Below are 17862 nucleotides of genomic sequence, written 5' to 3' on the forward strand. Positions count from 1 at the left end.
AGTTCCAAAGTATAGAAAAGAGTAATAAGAAAGCCTTCTTAAGTGAACAGTGCAAAGAAATAGAGGAAAACAATAGAATGGGAAAGACTAGAGATCTCTTCAAGAAAATTAGAGATATCAAGGGAACATTTCATGCAAAGATGGGCACAATAAAGGACAGAAATGGTATGGACCTAACAGAAGCAAAAGATATTAAGAAGAGGTGGCAAGAATACACAGAAGAGCTGTACCAAAAAAAAAAAAAAAACAGTCTTAATGACCCAGATAACCATCATGGTGCGGTCACTCACCTAGAGCCAGACATTCTGAAGTCTGCGGGCCTTAAATAGCATTACTATAAACAAAACTAGTGGAGGTGATGGAATTCCAGCTGAGCTATTTAAAATCCTAAGAGATGATGCTGTCAAAGTGCTGCAGTCAACATGGTAGCAAATTTGGAAACACAATTACACTAATATAAAAAAATGAAAGAAAAAGAGCACTTCCTCAAGTAAGATTTGGCAATGTTTGTTTTTATATGTGCAAGCAATATCTTTAATAAATAGTCCATCTTAAAGGACATATCTGGAAAATCCAAACTAAAGTTATCACACAGAAAAATTTCTTTCCAAACTGTAAGAGAATATTTAAAGCTTATTTCCCTGGGTCCACATGTTTTTAAAGATTTTACCATCTCTATACTACATATCCAAAAAGTTGTTCAAATGGATGTTCTCAACAAGTTCAAAACTGTCTAACAGAAACATGAATACAACTTGTTTTTTAAAATAACTTTTTATTTTGTGTTGTGATATAGCTGGTTAACAGTGTTGTGATAGTTTCAGGTGAATAGCGAAGGTACTCAGCCATACATATATATGTATCCATTCTCCCCGAAACTCCCACCCAAGCTGCCACATTAACATTGATCAAAGTTCCCTGTGTTAGGTCCTTGTTGATTATCCATTCTAAATACAGCAATGTGTACATGTTGATCACAAACTCCCAAACTATCCCTTCCCTCTCCCTTACCCCTGGAAACCATAAGTTCATTCTCTAAGTCTGTGAGTCTGTTTCTATTTTATAAGTTCATTTGTGTAATTTCTTTTTAGATTCCACAGGGAAGGAATGTCATTATTTCTCCTTCTCTACCGACTTACTTCACTCAATCTGATAATTTCTAGGTCCATCCATGATACTGCAAATGGCATTATTTATTCTTTTTAATGGCTAAGTAATATTCCATTGTATGTATATGCCACATCTTCCTTATCCATTTCTCTGTCAGTGGACATTTAGGTTGCTTCCATGTCTTGGCTATTGTAAACAGTGTTGCAGTGAACACTGGGAAGCATGTATCCTTTTGGATCATGTTTTTCTCTGGATATATGCCCAGGAGTGGGATTGCAGGGTCACATGGTAGGTTTATTTTTAGTTTACAGAACCTCCATACCGTTTTCCATTGTAACTGTACCAATTTACATTCCCACCAACAGTGTAGGAGGTTTTCTCCACACCCCCTCCTGCATCGGTTGATTGTAGATTTTTTGATGATAGCCACTTTGACTAGTATGTGGTGATGCCTCACTGTAGCTTTGATTTGCATTTCTCAAATAATTAGCAATGTTGAACATCTTTTCCTGTGCCTCTTGGCCATCTGTATGTCTTCTCTGGAGAAATGCCTACTTAGGTCTTCTGTGCATTTTTTGATTGGGTTGTTTGTTTTGTTGCTGTTAGATGTCATGAGTTGTTTGTATATTTTGGAGACTAATCCCTTGTCAGTCACGAATGTAACTTTTTAACTTCCTGGTATTAAATGATTGAGATGCAACAAGGACACCAAGTTGTAAGGTGGTAGTGAGTTATTTTGGTCTAGAAAGTTAGAAGAATAAAGTATAAACTAAGTTATAATTTAGATAATTAAAGGGTGAAAAACAAATTCCTTTTAAGCATACTGTGAAAACTGACTACAATGTTTGACTCATGTTAGGATTTTCTACATACTGAATTATCAAAGTGCTGACCCAAAGGTTTTTCTGATGCGAAGAGGCTTTGACAAGAGATAGCAAGGTGACTCACCAGGCTTCTTCAGTTATTTTGTAAATGCACAGACTTCAACTTAAATTAAATTTGATATTTTAAAGTACTCATATGTATTTGTTGAGTGCTTCTACTATGGAAAATAAATTGGCTCCCTGGGCAAACTTTCTCATTGGAAAGGTTTAATAGCAATGTGAACTACAGTTCTTAACAAAACCTAGGTAAAAATAAAACACTAAGACTGTTGTTTCTTCAGGTAGAATTGTATTGCTATAAACTTCTATCTTAAAACTGCTTTTGCTGCATCCCATAGGGTTTTGGTCATTGAGTTTTCATTGTCATTTGTTTCTGGGTATGTTTTATTTCCTCTTTAGTTTCTTCAATGATTGCTTGGTTATTTAGTAGTGTATTGTTTAGCTTCCATGTCTGTGTTTTTACAGAGTTTTTTTTCCCTATAATTGATATCTAATATCATAGATGGCTAGTGGGAAGCTGCTGTAGAGCACAGAGAGCTCAGCTCAGTGCTCTGTGATGAGCCAGAGGGGTGGGATGGGGGTATGTGGGAAGAAGGCTCTAGAGGGAGGGGATATATTTATACACATGGCTAATTTATGTGTATAAACCTAACACTGTACAACCTAACACAACATTGTAAAGCAATTATATGCCAATAAAAAAATGGCCATAGTACTCAAAACTATTTACAAAGTTAATATAATTTCTATCAAAATACCCATGACACTTTCACAAGACTAGAACAAATAACCCTAAAATTTATCTGGAATCACAAAAGACCCAGAATTGCCAAAGCAATCCTGAAGAAAAAGAATAAAGCTGAAGGCATAACCCTTCCAGACTTCAGACTACATTACAAAGTTACAGTAATCAAAACACTGATATTAATATATAGATCAATGGAAGATAATAGAGAGCCAAGAAATAAACTTGCTCACCTACAGTCAATCAATCTATGACAAAAGAAGTAAGAACATAAAATGAAGAAAGATAGTCTCTTCAACAAGTGGTGCTGGGAAAGCTGGACAGCTATATATAAATCAAAGATATCAGAACACTTTCTTATATCATATGCAAAAATGAACTCAAAATGGTTTAAAGACCTAAATATAAAATGATACCATAAAACTTCTAGAGAAGAACCTAGGCAAAACATTCTCAGACAGACTGTAGCAATGTTTTCTTAGATCAGTCTCCTGATCCAAAATAAAAAAAAGTAAAAATGAACAAATCTACCTAATCAAATTTAAAGCCTTTGCACAGCAAAGGAACCATAAAGAAAAGACAAGCTATGGACTAGGAGAAAATATTTGCAAATGATACAATCAACAAGGGACTAATATTCAAAATATACAAACAATTCAATCAAAAAGGGAGACGATGACCTAAATGGAAATTTTTCCAAAGACGACATACAGATGGCCAACAACACGTGAAAAGATGCTCACTAATTATTAGAGAAATGCAAATTAAAAACTACAATGAGGTACCACCTCATACCTGTCAGAATGGCTGTCACTAAGAAGTCTACAAATAATACAGACTGAAGAGGGTGAGAAGAAAAGAGAACTCCCTATTGGGAATGTAAATTAGTGCAGCCACTGTGGAAGACAGTACAGAAGTTTCTTAAAAAACTAAAAACAGCTACCATATGCTCAAGCAATCCCATTCCTGGGTAAATGTCCAGAAAAAATAAAAACTCTAATTCAAAAATATACATGCATCCCAATATTCACAGCAGCATTATTTACAGTAGCCAAGACATGAAACAACCCAAGTGCCCATCAACAGATGATTAGCTTAAGAATTTAAGAAGTCACACACACACACACACACACACACACACACACACACACACACACACAGAGGAATATTACTCAGCCATAAAAAAGAATGAAGTAATGTTATTTGCAGCAACACGGATGGACCTAGAGAATATTATACTTAGTGAAGTCAGACAGAGAGAAAGATTTACACTGTACGACATCATCTATATGTGGAAACTAAAAAATAATACAAATGCATATATAACCAAAATAAAAAGAGACTCACAGATACAAGAAATAAAGTTATGGTTACCAAAGGAATGTGGCAAATTAGGAGTATAAGATTAACAGATACAAACTACTACACATAAAATACATAAGCAAAAAGGGTGTACTGTATAGCACAAGGAATTATATTCAATATCTTATAATAACCTATAATGGAATATAATCAGAAAAAATTGCTGAATCACTAAGCTGTACACCTGAAACTAATATTGTAAATAAACTATATACTTCAATAAAAAGACACTTCCTGTATATTTTATAGGAGACAGAATTTTGCCATCAATTGCTGAAATGGCTTCTGAATTCACTGAAAAAATTGTTGAATTTTTATTGTTGTTATTCTCTTCCCTCTGCTTAGTATGCTCATGTCTACTGGGTCTGAGATCCTTGAAAGTAGGGAAGATGGGCAAGGATTCAGTCTATATATTGTACTTCACAACTTCCTGGAGAAAAAAAAAGAAAGAATTTGTATGATACATCAGTGAGACTTGGTATTTGGGGCACTTACTGATAAACTATGGTATGTCTCATGATAACACTAATTACCAGAGAATGTAGGGCCCTATAAATTTAATTTAGAGACAGTCGATACCCAAAGGCTTCACTGATGCAGAGATACAGCAGCTCAAATTCCTGCATTTATACAAGCAAAGGGTAAAAATCACAGGATTTCCTGGAATTAAATAGGGAGTGGGTGAGTATTACAATTTATCCCTAGTCAATCCTTTGTTAGAAATGTTCCAAATGTAGAGATTATCACTCAGTGGTCAGAGAGTGGATGGTGATACGCCCCACTGATTTCATAGAGGCAGGTATGAAAATAACCTTCCAATGACCCCAAACCGTCTCATTCTGGGCATAATGCCAACTTCTGCACTTTGTGTTCCTTGATCACACCCTCTTCTTTATCAGAAATGAGGGACCTAAAGCCGAGGATTATAGAAAGATTATGTTGCAGGTCATGATCTGAATGCAGCTCGTTAAAACCCTTTTAAAGTGTAAGGGTTAGTTAAAACTAACCCTTACAGTTCCTAAACTATAATCTGGTGTTGTCTTATTTGAGGCAACTTCTAAAACAATGATTTCAAGTCCTCTTTAATTCTATAGTCATGTACATGTTAAAAGTAAAGTGAACCAGGATTAAAGCCATTTGGAAAAATATAGCACTTAAATACAATGACTTCATGTAATACCACAGCAACTTCAGTTTGGATGTCTTTGCATACCATGATATAATCAATCAAAATTCAAGCAGTGGGTGTTGCCCCGAGGTCTTGTTTTTCTGGCAGAACAGGGAATCAGCAAGTACATGGTCTGCATATTTGGTCAAAAGACAATATTATTAAACTTGAGCTTTCTATTGACATATGCTACAACTGGCATACCTGAGATTTCAGGTATTGGTTTTTCTGACTCTGGTGCTAAAGATGTCAACAAGGAAAAATCGGGCCTTCTTGAAATGCTAGAAATGAAATTACATATTCTGGCAAGAGTGGTAGAATTCTCCCTTGCTAGAGGTTGGTAAAGTCACACACACAGGTGCTAATATTATAATTACTTAATGTATTAGCTATAGAAGAACTGTGATGTGCTCTTTACTCCCCACTGAATTTATGAGTTCATTTTCTGTCCACTCTGAAGCAGCAGTTCTGTTTGGACAGATCTGTGAGAGATTAATCAAAGGTTGACACTCTTTCACCATAAACACAGAAATGTGAGATAAATTTTACCAAATTAAAATTCATAGCTGAGCTAAAAAGAGAGAGAAAGAGAAAGAAAAACAAATATCTTGGCATCAGAAATAAAGAACTCAAAGCAAAATAAACGAGCGCACAAGCTGGCACTCAGACATCCTGATGGGGATAGCAAATCCAGAAATAAGCTCTAATATCTAGAGATTAGGGCTTTAATGATCCTGAGGAAACAAGTCACATAGCCCTGGGATCATATCATGCAAGGCAGAGAGCTGGAAATAAGACCTGGTCATAAAGCTGGATCCATGGGTAGGATACATCCTCCATGAAAAGGGAAGCAGAAACACGCCCCATCCCCCAACCGCAACCACCACCGCCACTGACCCAGGGAAAGACTAAGAAAGCCTGCTATGTGCCCAGGGCTCAGGATAGGGAAAAGAGTCTCCCGTGAAAAACACAATGCCAAAGTCTGAATTTATAGACCTTGCATTTACCTTTGTAATGCAGTAATCACAAGCTGAGGAATTAATGCAAATAAGTGACTTGAATAGGAGTTGATTAGATGAGACTCTGGCAGGTAAAGTAGAAGCAAAACCACTACTCAGAGAAAATAAAATCCTGTGTCTTTGAAAATTTGTAATCTCATATCTAAATTATTCATGGGCCCAAGGATACATCATAATTAGAACTGTAAAACACAGTCGAACAACAATAAAAATACTGTATAACAAATTAAAGGTATTTGGATAAATCAATACTTGGAAGATAATTCAGTTTTAAATATATGTGTGTGTGTATGTGTGTGTGTGTGTATAAAGAAAGACTAAAAATTAATGAACTAAGCATTCACCTAATAAATTAGAAAAGGAACAGTATAAACTTAAATGAAAAGGGATAGAAAGATAAGATTCAAAATTAATGAAATAGGAAACACATACTTGAGAGGAAAAAGAAAATTAAAACCATGAGGAATAATGACAGAGACTGAACTGCAGGAACAGAAATGGTTTTCTAAATCATGAAAATATTATGCCAATATATTTGAAAATGTGAAGAGTAGAAACTTCTCTAAAAGTATATAAATTACTAAAATTGACTCAAGATAGACACAGTGATTAAAGTCCTAGTGAGGAAACTGAAACAGTATTCTAAAAACTACTCAAAAGCTCACTGGCCCTAATATTTTTACAGTAACCTTTACTAAAGCTTCTGGTAACATTTATCTTGTAACTCCTCTTATGTAAAGTGTTACCAAGAATAGAGAAAGAAGAAAAGCTCACTAATTTTTTAAGGCTCATATATCCTTGATATCCAAACAGACATGGGTTATAAAGAAAAGAAAACTATCGGCCAATCTCAATTATAGGTATAGTCATAAAAATGCTAAATAAAATATTAGCAAAATGAATTTCTCCAAGTATACAAAATAAAATGTATCTTCACCAAGAAGAATTTACTCCACAAATTCCAGCCTGATTTAACATGAGACAATTGATGTTACTATTAATATAACAAATGTGAAAAACAGATTAAAGGAGAAAATCTGTTTTTTTTTTTTTTTAATATACACAGAAAATCTCATGGTAAAATTCAGTAGCCATTCATGTTAAAATCCTCTAGCAAACTATAGAAATTCTTGTTATGAAAGGCAATCAGCTATTGGTTCCAAACATCCTTATAGGATGTTTCTGAATAGACCAAATCTCAAGGTCTTAGCCAGCCTATTCTTGAGCCATTTCTGCAGCTAGTCACACAGCCAATTAAAATAGATCAAGGCAATGACATGACTTCAGGACAACAACTTGTTCTGTGGGGGACGACTGGCTCATTTACTGCTTGATATAAAAGGTGCTGAGTTCTCAGCCCTGGGTTTTGCAGCTTGGCACACCTCACACTGAGGTCCTTGGAGGTCAGGAGAACTGGCATTGCCCTGCTGATGCTCGTGCTGTTTGCTCTGTGTGAATAACAAACTGTCTTGCTCTGATCCACTGAGTCTCCTTATTGACTTTAGGCATCTATGGAGTGATGGCAAGACAACCTGATGCCTTTTGTCTCTTTTGGAGTCTTGTTACTTTCTGTAATTCTCAATGAGGTTGGAATTCTTCCCTGACAAATGATTTCTACAAAAAGCATAAAGCAAGCATCACCAAAGTGGAAATGATGCCCAGTTGTGTATGTGTCTGGTGATGAAAGTAAAGTTTGATGCTGCAAAGAATGATATTGCATAGGAACTTGGAATGTTAGGTTCATGAATCAAGGTAAATTGGAAGTGGTCAAACAGGAGACGGCAAGAGAGAACATTGGTATTTTAGGAATCAGTGAACTAAAATGGACGGGAATGGGTGAATTTAACTCAGATGACCATTGTATCTACTACTGTGGGCAAGAATCCCTTAAAAGGCAGAGGAACTAAGAGATCAAACATCCATTGGATCATAGAAAAAGCAAGAGAATTCCAGAAAAACATTACTTCTGTTTCACTGACTATGCTAAAGCCTTTGACTGTGTGGATCACAATAAACTATAGAAAATTCTTAAACAGATGGGAATACCAGACCACAATACCTGCCTCTTGAGAAACCTGTATGTAGGTCAAGAAGCAACAGTTAGAACTGGACATGGAACAATGCACTGGTTCAAGTGAGAAAGGAGTCCATCAAGGCTGTATATAGTCACCCTGTTTATTTAACTTATATGCAGAGAACATCATGCCAGGCTAGATGACGCTCAAGTTGGAATCAAGATTGCTGGGAGAAATATCAATAATCTCAGATATGCATATGACACCACCTGAATGGCAGAAAGTGAAGGGGAACTAAAGAGCCTCTTGATGAAGATGAAAGAGGAGAGTGAAAAAGCTGGCTTAAAACTCAACATTCAAAAAACAAAGATCATGGCATCCAGCCCCATCACTTCATGGCAAATAGATGGGGAAGAAATGGAAACAGTAACAGATCCTATTTTGAGTTCCAAAATTACTGTGTACAGTGACTGCAGCCATGAAATTAAAAGACTTTTGATCCTTGGAAGAAAAGCTATGACAAACATCAGATCAGATCAGTCGCTCAGTCGTGTCCAACTCTTTGCAACCCCATGAATCACAGCACGCCAGGCCTCCCTGTCCATCACCAACTCCCGGAGTTCACTGAGACTCACGTCCATCGAGTCAGTGATGCCATCCAGCCATCTCATCCTCTGTCGTCCCCTTCTCCTCCTGCCCCCAATCTCTCCTAGAAGCTGATTATTATACTGGGATTAGATGAGAGGTTCTTATTCTTAGGAAACATACATTGAAAGATTTAGGTATAAGAGGGCACAATGCAAACAGTTTAATCTGAAATGACTCAGAAAATATGCATATATAGAGAGAATGATAGAGCAAATCAGGCAAAATCTTTTAACAATTAGTGAATCTGGATAAAGAGTATATGACAGTTCTTTGTACTATTTTGAAAATGTTTATACTAAGTTTGAAAATGTTTCCAAATTAAAATTTTCTTAAAACTTAACAACTGCACTCAGATACCATTTTATACCTGTCAGATTAGCAAAAATTTAATAGATGGATAATATCAAGTGTTGGTGAGGATGTGGGAAATGGGAACTCACACATTTGATAAATCCATATTGGAAAATAATTTCTTACTTTCTAGTAAAGTTTAACATATACTATTATCCAGCAAGTCTACTTCTAGGTTTTTCCTCTGGAGAAACTCTTATACATGTGCTATAAAGAAAAGATGCTCATTGCCACATTGTTTGCATATTTAGTCAAAAGAAAATATCATTAGACTTGGCCTTTCCACTGACCCATGCTATGAATGGCATGCCAGAGATTTTAGGTGCTGGTTTTTCTGTGTCTGGTGCCAAAGCTGTCAATGAGGAAAAATGGTCTTTCTTGAAATGTCAGAAACAAAATTTTACATTCTGGCAAGAGTGGTAGAACTCTTCTTTGCTAGAGGTTGGTGAAGTCATACACAGATGCTAATACTATAATTATTTGGTGTTTAAATATGGAAGAACTGTCATGTGCTCTTTGTTTCCCTCTGAATTGGTAGCTTATTCAGTGTTTACACTCAAACAGGGCGGTGTTTTCACATGGTAAAAAATTAGAAATATCAGAAAAACCCAAATATCCATCAGAAGAGATTTTATATAAATAATTTATAGTGTCACAAAAAAATGTACATTTCTATAGCAGTTAAAAAGTACTAAATCTCCTTATACCATCATAGATAAATCTCAAAAAAACATAATTATGAAGTATTTGAAAAAGCAGATCATAAAAGGATAGGTAAAAGAAATACTATACTATTTATATACATTTAAAATTTAAAAAAAAACAATAATATTTATCACCTATGGGCACATACACAAGCATGTGTGGGAAGCATACACACCAATTTCAGTTTAAAATAACAACTAAAAGGGAAGAAAATGGAATGAATGGGGAATAGCCTTAAAATACATTGGCAATTTTTTTTCTTAAAAAAAGGAGACAGATATAACAAATTGCTAATTGTTATAAAATTTGTAAAAAAAAAAAAATTTTTTTGTGCATGAAAACATATTGAACAATTCAAAATGAAAAAAAATTTTAGTAGTTATTTATTTGGCTGCATTGGGTCTTAGTTGAGGCATGAAGCCTAGTCACCCTGTAGTATGTGGGATCTCAGTTCCCTGACTAGGGATTGAACTTGCATGCCCTGTATTGGAAGGTGGACTCTCAACCAATGGACCACCAAGGAGTCCCCCAAAACAAAAACAATTTCTAAAGAAGACAAAGCTATGGCTTTTCTAATAGTCATGTACAGATGTGAGAGCTGGACCATAAAAAAGGCCGAGTGCTGAAGAATTGATGCTTTCGAAATGTGGTGCTGGAAAGGACTCTTGAGAGTCTCTTGGACTGCAAGGACATCAAACTAGGCCATCCTAAAGGAAATCAACCCTGAATATTCATTGGAAGGACTGATGCTGAAGCTCCAATACTATGGCCACCTGATGGGAAGAGCCAACACATTGGAAAAGACCCTGATGCTGGGAAAGATTGAAGGCAGGAGGAGAAGGGGGCAACAGAGGATGAGATGGTTGGATGGCATCATCGACTCAGGACATGAGTTTGAGCAAATTCCAGGAGATAGTAAAGGACAGGGAAGCCTGGCATGCTGCACTCCATGGGGTCACAAAGAGTCGGAGATGATTAAGCAACTGAACTACAAATAGATGGGCATTATTAGCACTCTTTGGAACTCCACAGTATATCCATAATTTCAAAGGAGATTCAATATTGAAAGCACTCTTTAAAATATTATATAAAAATTGTGATATAATAATAACACATGTTTTATTTTAATATCTTAGAAAGAGTAACTCAGGGAAATATAGTTTATAGATTTCCACTTTTCAGAAGTAGATATAGGTGATTCCTTTTCCTTTGAATTGTCCTTTACAAATCATCAGGTATATACTGAGCTATACTTAAGATCTCAGTGCTTCTGTACTTTTCCTATGAAGTCTTAGTATGTTTAGAAAGAGCACTTTATGATTACTATTAATTCCTGTTGTGTGCATTTAACACACTATTGCTATAACCTCCCTAAGGCATTGCACTATCAAATAATACTTTTTTTCTTCTTCTTTGAAAGATTAAGCTTGTTTCTTCAAAATAATGTTTGCTTTTTCACTTAACATTCATAAGCAGAAATTACATGGTTCATTTAACTTGAATGCACTATTATGAAACAAACCCAACTTACTTGTTTAGAAACTGCTCTCCTTTAGAAAACAAATTTGTAGTTGGGAAATAATGAACATTACTTTATTTCTTCTTTACCAGATAGGGTGCTTACCAATGCCAGGAATGAAAATCGTGGTGTTCTAATGCTCAGCTTTTGCAGAATCTGGTCACTTAAAACAATCCTTTGATAACAACTTTAAGATAATCTTATCAGAGCATAAGAGAAGCTTGGAGGTTTGAAGGAAATGAAAATCTTGACCAACACATTCTGAATTGTGATAAACTGAAATGACACGATGCAGAAACAATAACTAATGAACAAGGAGTAGCAAACACTCATGAGTATAAGATGCTGTTTGGCACTTGGAAGATAGAAGACACAGAACCTTCAGAAAACATGGGGTAAAGAGGACAAAGAGAGAGATAAACAATGTTAGAGACACTTATTAGCAAGGTTCAGAGATGCTCAAAAAATATGCTGTCAGGGAAGCTGATGTGTATAAAGTGTACAAGTTCCTAGTAAGATGCTTCTAGAAAAGAGTGGACAAAAAAGATAAGAAATAGGACATCTGCAGAAGACATCTAAGTATGGAGTGTGTACATGTGGCGGGCACTGGCTGCTCAACCAGAGCCATGCAATCTTGGGTGATTCATCAGGAGCAAATAAACATTTGCCTATCTTCTGCAGCACAGACATACAGCACCTCACCCAGACTTGTCAGCCGTCCTCAACAGGTGTTTCCCAACCTTGTGATGAAGGCAGGAGACATTCTCATACAGCAGTGGCACAGAGTGAGGGAACAGCAATCAGTATATTATAAAACTTAGTTTATTTCTATGAAATAAGACTGAAGATAAAACATCAATAATATAGATAGACCACCTCAAATAGAAGGAACTGGCACTGTGAAATACTACTTATAAAATGTAGAAAATACTTCTTGTCCCCACAGTTCACTCATCTATTAAATATTCACTACATGTCTATTATATGGTAGGCAAAGATTTCCAAAACAGCAAACATAACTATGAAACAAAAAAATTGATAAATTAATATATTTGTGTATATATATATATATACACACACATATTCTTGGCATATGTAAAAGAAATAAAAGAATGCATACAAATAATTTTTTAAATAGTCCATTTTCTAAAGTAGGTAAAAGATTTAAATAGTCACATCATAAAATAAGGATATCAAATGGCCATTAATTTTATGAAAAGGTGCTCAACATCATTAGTTACCAAGGAAAAAAGATAAACTAAAACCACAGTGAGATACACTATCAACCACCAGTGCACACCAGAATGATCAAAATGAAAAGGGCAAAAGGGCTAACAAGCAACCAGAACTCTCACTCACTACTACTGCAAAAGTAAGTTTGTACAATCATTCTGGAAAATAGTTTGGAAACAGCTATTGAACTAAGCATATATTTGCCTTATGTCCCAGCAATTTGAATTTTGAATATACCAGACAGAAATAAATACATATTTATGTTCATCAAAAGACACCTACAAGAATGTCCATAAGAGCTTTATTCATAAAAGTGAAAAACTGGAAACAACCTGAAGGTCCCATGATGATAGAAGATATAAAATAAACTGTGACACAGCTGTATAATAGAATGTTATACAACTATTGCTATGCAAAGTATGGACAATTCTTATAGATGTAATATTGAGTGAAAGCTAGACACATGCCATATGATTCCAATGATGTGAACATAAAAATATTAAAATTAATTCATGGTGAACAGAATAGGAGTTATTTTCACATTGGGGATTGGGGGAGGAAGTGGGCATTGCACAAGAAAGCCTTCTGGGTGTTTGCATTGTTCTGTATTTTCATCTGAGTTGTGATTACATGGGTGCATAAATACATGAAAAATAAACCAGCTGTACTAGTAATAAGTAATAGCTGTATACATTGCTACTTTGTTCTCTGTAAGCTATACCACAATTAGAAATGAAAGAAGAGAAAAGTAAAGTGAAGAAGGAGAGGATAGAAAGGGAGAGGAGGGGGCAAGAAAGCAGATGAGAGCTCTTACAACATGCCACTGCTTCAGACACTGTGATTTAACAAGGAAGCACCATAGAACCTGTGGTAATTTCTGTAATAATATTCTCTGATTTGTTACCAAGCCGTGAAAATCCAGCATCTCTGAACGGTAGAATATTTGTTCTTTGGTAGTTCTGATCAGAATACAGCTTTCTTTATAGGTCTATCTTACAAACGATTCATGTTAATGTTATTTGTTCTTGAGCAGTAACAGACTTCAGGGATAAAATTAAACTACTTACCTTGATATAGAGATTATTTTCAATTAAAATCACAGACATAAAAAATAACTTATTTTGGCAAGAGTGAGCACTTAACTTATTTTAATGTGGTGGTGTGTGGTAGTGGTGCATACTCAGTCGTGTTCAACTACTTGCAACCCCATGGACTGTAGCCCTCCAGGCTCCTCTGGCCATGGGATTATACAGGCAAGAATACTGGAGTGAGTTGCATTTCCTCCTCCAGGGGTCTTCCCGACCCAGAGACTGAACCCATGTCTCCTGCATTGGAAGTGGATGCTTTATCACTGAGCCACCAGCAAGCCCCAAATTATTTTAATAGTAATTATGAAATACAGTCAATTTCCATGTTAATGACAAATGATGGCAGCTGAAAAAAAACCCCAAATCACAATCCAACAGAAACCTACCTCTCATCAGGCAAAAAATAAAGTGATAAAATATGTCCGTGTGTATAATAGATATATAATTCATAAAAATAAATGTCAAAAAGGACTCAACCATCTCTCACACAAAAAAACTTCAGCTAACACATGTTGTATAAATTACTTCAAATTCCTGCTCAAGAAAGAAAACACACTTAAAGCATATAAGAGGTAAATAATTACTATTTTTCTAAAATACAATTTAAGACAAACTAAAAAAAATAGGTGATCTCTGTCTTATCAGAATGCATTAAGTTTTGAAGCAATTGGTTCATTTATTTCATTGCATATTTTAGAGGAAATTAATTTTGGCAAAATTTGATACAGTACTAACGTTCAAAGAAAAATTTTAATTGGACATATAGATTTGAATTTTGTAAAAGAAAAGTGGTTCCATTCATCATGTAAAGAAAAAGTATATTGCCAATAAAAGCTCTCTGCCCACTCTAATTTCACTCCTAAACTAGAAAATACAGACACACCAGTATTAAAATTGGCAAAGGATATTCCACAAAAGAAGAAATACAAAGAAATAGCCAAAAAGCACATAAAGTGATTTCTACTTCCCTCGTAATCAAATAAATACAAATCATTCATCAACAAAAAGCAATTTTTAATCTATAGTATGAAGATATTTTTTAAATTACGAAAGTGACAGATAAAACTATGAAGGAAGATTTGGGGAAAGGAATTTTAATTTGAGGTGCAACTTCCGTACTGAACTAAGGGTAAACGGATGAGCAAAAATCTAAAGCACACACTGGGCAAGTTAGAACTTGGTGAAACTGGTACCAACTGCATGCCAGTGCTTGTTTTTATGCCTAGGTATCACTTTTTTTTTTTAAGTTTAGAAGTACTAAACCTTCCTAGCTGTCACAGTAAAGAATTCTATTTTTATTTTAAAATGGATAAAACTGTATAAAAGACACTGATTTTTCTCTTAGATAGCCACTTCTATGGTATAAAGCTAGGGTTTTTATAAGCTGGCTATAACCCAAATACTGTTTCTTATATGGTGGCATCTTACTCTGATTATTAGGAGAGTACATAGAAATAAACAACTTGAGAAATAAACTTGCCAATCTGAATCTATAAAGTGAAAAGCGTAATTCAGATGGCATTTTTCTCTGCACACTGATGGCTGATACCAGAAATTACTCTACTCTAGAACCGAAATGTATTCTGCTTTTATGAGTCTCCTGCTGAAAATGAAATGTCTTAATACAGATAAAATTATATACTCAAGATATTTTTAAACCATAAAGAGAGTTTGCTCTGAAATCACTAATAATTGAGCTAGAATGAAGAAACAATGGCCAACAATTTATGAAGAATATTTAGGTCCAAGCTGGGATAGAGGGAAGGGACAGGGTGGAAAAGGGAATCAAATTTCCCCTCCCTTCTTTGCATTTAAGGGCATTAGCTCTTGCGTTAGCCCCAAGATAGTTCAGGACCCCCAAAATATTTGGAAGTACAAATATCTAGGTAGCAAAATTATCCATAAAGTGATTTTCAGACTTTCAGGGAAGTTTTTCAACACATAGAAAAGAAGTACATGTAATTCACCAGTCTCCCGAAGCTTAAGTTTGAACTTAGAAAAAAGCAGTCTAGGCAATAGATGGGCCTCAGATTTGGTGGGGTGACCTTATAACTTATCATTCAAACAAGGATCTTTTCAGAGTACAAGAGAGTGCTGATAATAAGACTACTGGGCAGGGCGGGGAGAGAGAGGGTCGGCTATGAGTTTAGAGGAAGGGACAGTGGCATCATGCTCCATGCCCAGTGAGGGAAGTGGAAACTTGGAGACTTCCATCTCTCCTACATATGAAAGGCAGCTTACCAGCTTATCTTCCTTGGCCTTTTTTTCTTTCCTTACCTCTTATATCAAGATACTTATTTCCAATCAGAATTCAAAGCGCATTGCAATTCCAGTTATAATTAATCTCGTTGTGTGTGAAAATTCTGATAATTCAACACATGTTTAAACACATGTTTAAAAACACATTTTTAAAATCCCTACAAGTTCATATTACCATTTTATTGATGTGCTTTGTATTGGCCTCCTGCAAAACTACCTTAACTAAACTATATTCCAAATCAAATTAGGGGCTTTAAGAGACAAACTATTTTAAGGAACATTGCTCCTTAGATTATAGAATTCTCTTTCTAAGAATGCCCCAGAGAGAATCTGCTCTGAGTAAAAAAAAGTGTTATAATTCTCCTTATGCGTCCGCATCTAAATTAAGGACTGAACTGCGTAACTTAGACCATTTCTTGTTTTACTGAGAGTAATAGAAAACTCAGTGCCAAATCTGAAGCCCAGTCATACTAGTGGGTGGGTCATTATGATCAGCAAATTTAGTCTTATTTCGTATTAACCTGGGTCCCACCTTTGTTTTTTCCTTGTTGTTTTACTGTATTTGTAAATCATGCTACTTTGTAATATTTCATCCCTTTTTAAATCCTTGAAATCCTTCTTGGATTAAGATTCAGTTACAAGAACAAGAAGGAAGGGGAAGAGAGGAGACAGAGCAATTGTCTCCAAATGCTATTTTTGCTTTTAATCAATGTCAGAATCAAATCTGGTTCCAAGTCAACCTGTCTCAGTTCTGTCTCCTTTGAAAAACAGGGCCCAGGTCCCTGAGAAGCTCCTGTAGGGCCAGAGGGTCACAAAAGATTCTCTGAAGCCTTGTTTAAACTCATGTTATTTCCCATCCTAAATAAAGGGGACACTAACCACTGACCATCAGCAGGCCGTGCCCTGCAAGTTGCCTCCTCCCAGAGGTGATGTGCTGAGCTGAGCTGCACACTTGCTCTCACCTGGTGCTGCATGGCCAACACTGAACATCTTCAGAAAGACTTTGTTGTTGCTGTTGTTTAGCTGCTAAGTCGTGTCCGACTCTTTTGTGACCCCATGGACTATATAGCCCACCAGGCTCCTCTGTCCATGGGATTTCCCACACAAGAATACTTGCCTTGTGACAAATGCAATTTATGAGCAAGGAAGCATTTTTTTCTTAGAGCAAAGCTGACTGGTCACACACAGGAACAAGAACCACAATTACAGCTTTCCTAACTCCAAGTACTAATCTTGCAAGCTTGCCAGTCCAGACAATCATCAATCACCTGGCTCAGAGCACTTTATTCACTGGAACATGTAGAAGACTGATTATGAAAAACTGCAGGAGGAAGTTATTTGTGGCAAACCTGACAGATATGAACAATAGATGTGGAAATGAACTGATCAGAGGAAAAATATGTGTGACAAACCATATGATACATATCAGAGAGCCTTGTTAGAAATCCATTCATACCAGAATTCTTCATCTATCATGCTTTGCATTTTTTTAGGACCTAAAGTCCAGCCTTCTAAAACCGTTCCTACTATTCTTGTTTGCCTAAATTTCATTTACATATTTATATATATGTAAAAGGATCGAGACTTTACACATCTGCTATATTTGGCTCTGTAGTCAATGATTTTTGTTGTTGCTTAGTCGTTAAGTCATGTCCAACTCTTGTGACCCCATGAATTGTAGCCTACCAGACTCCTCTGTCCAAGGATTTTCCAGGCAAGAATACTGGAGTGAGTTGTGACTTCCTTCTCCAGGGGA

General features: G+C 35.8%; 1 protein-coding gene across 1 annotated transcript in view; it reads right to left on the reverse strand.

Moving 5' to 3' along the window:
- Positions 1 to 17862, reverse strand: part of CRYBG1 (crystallin beta-gamma domain containing 1) — a 235500-nt gene that overhangs the window by 196100 nt on the left and 21538 nt on the right. The gene's annotated exons all lie outside the window — the stretch shown is intronic.

Source organism: Bos grunniens, chromosome 9 (genome assembly GCF_055505025.1).
Source record: "Bos grunniens cultivar Pamir isolate PY7600 chromosome 9, Bosgru_T2T1.0, whole genome shotgun sequence".
Lineage (NCBI taxonomy): Eukaryota > Metazoa > Chordata > Mammalia > Artiodactyla > Bovidae > Bos > Bos grunniens.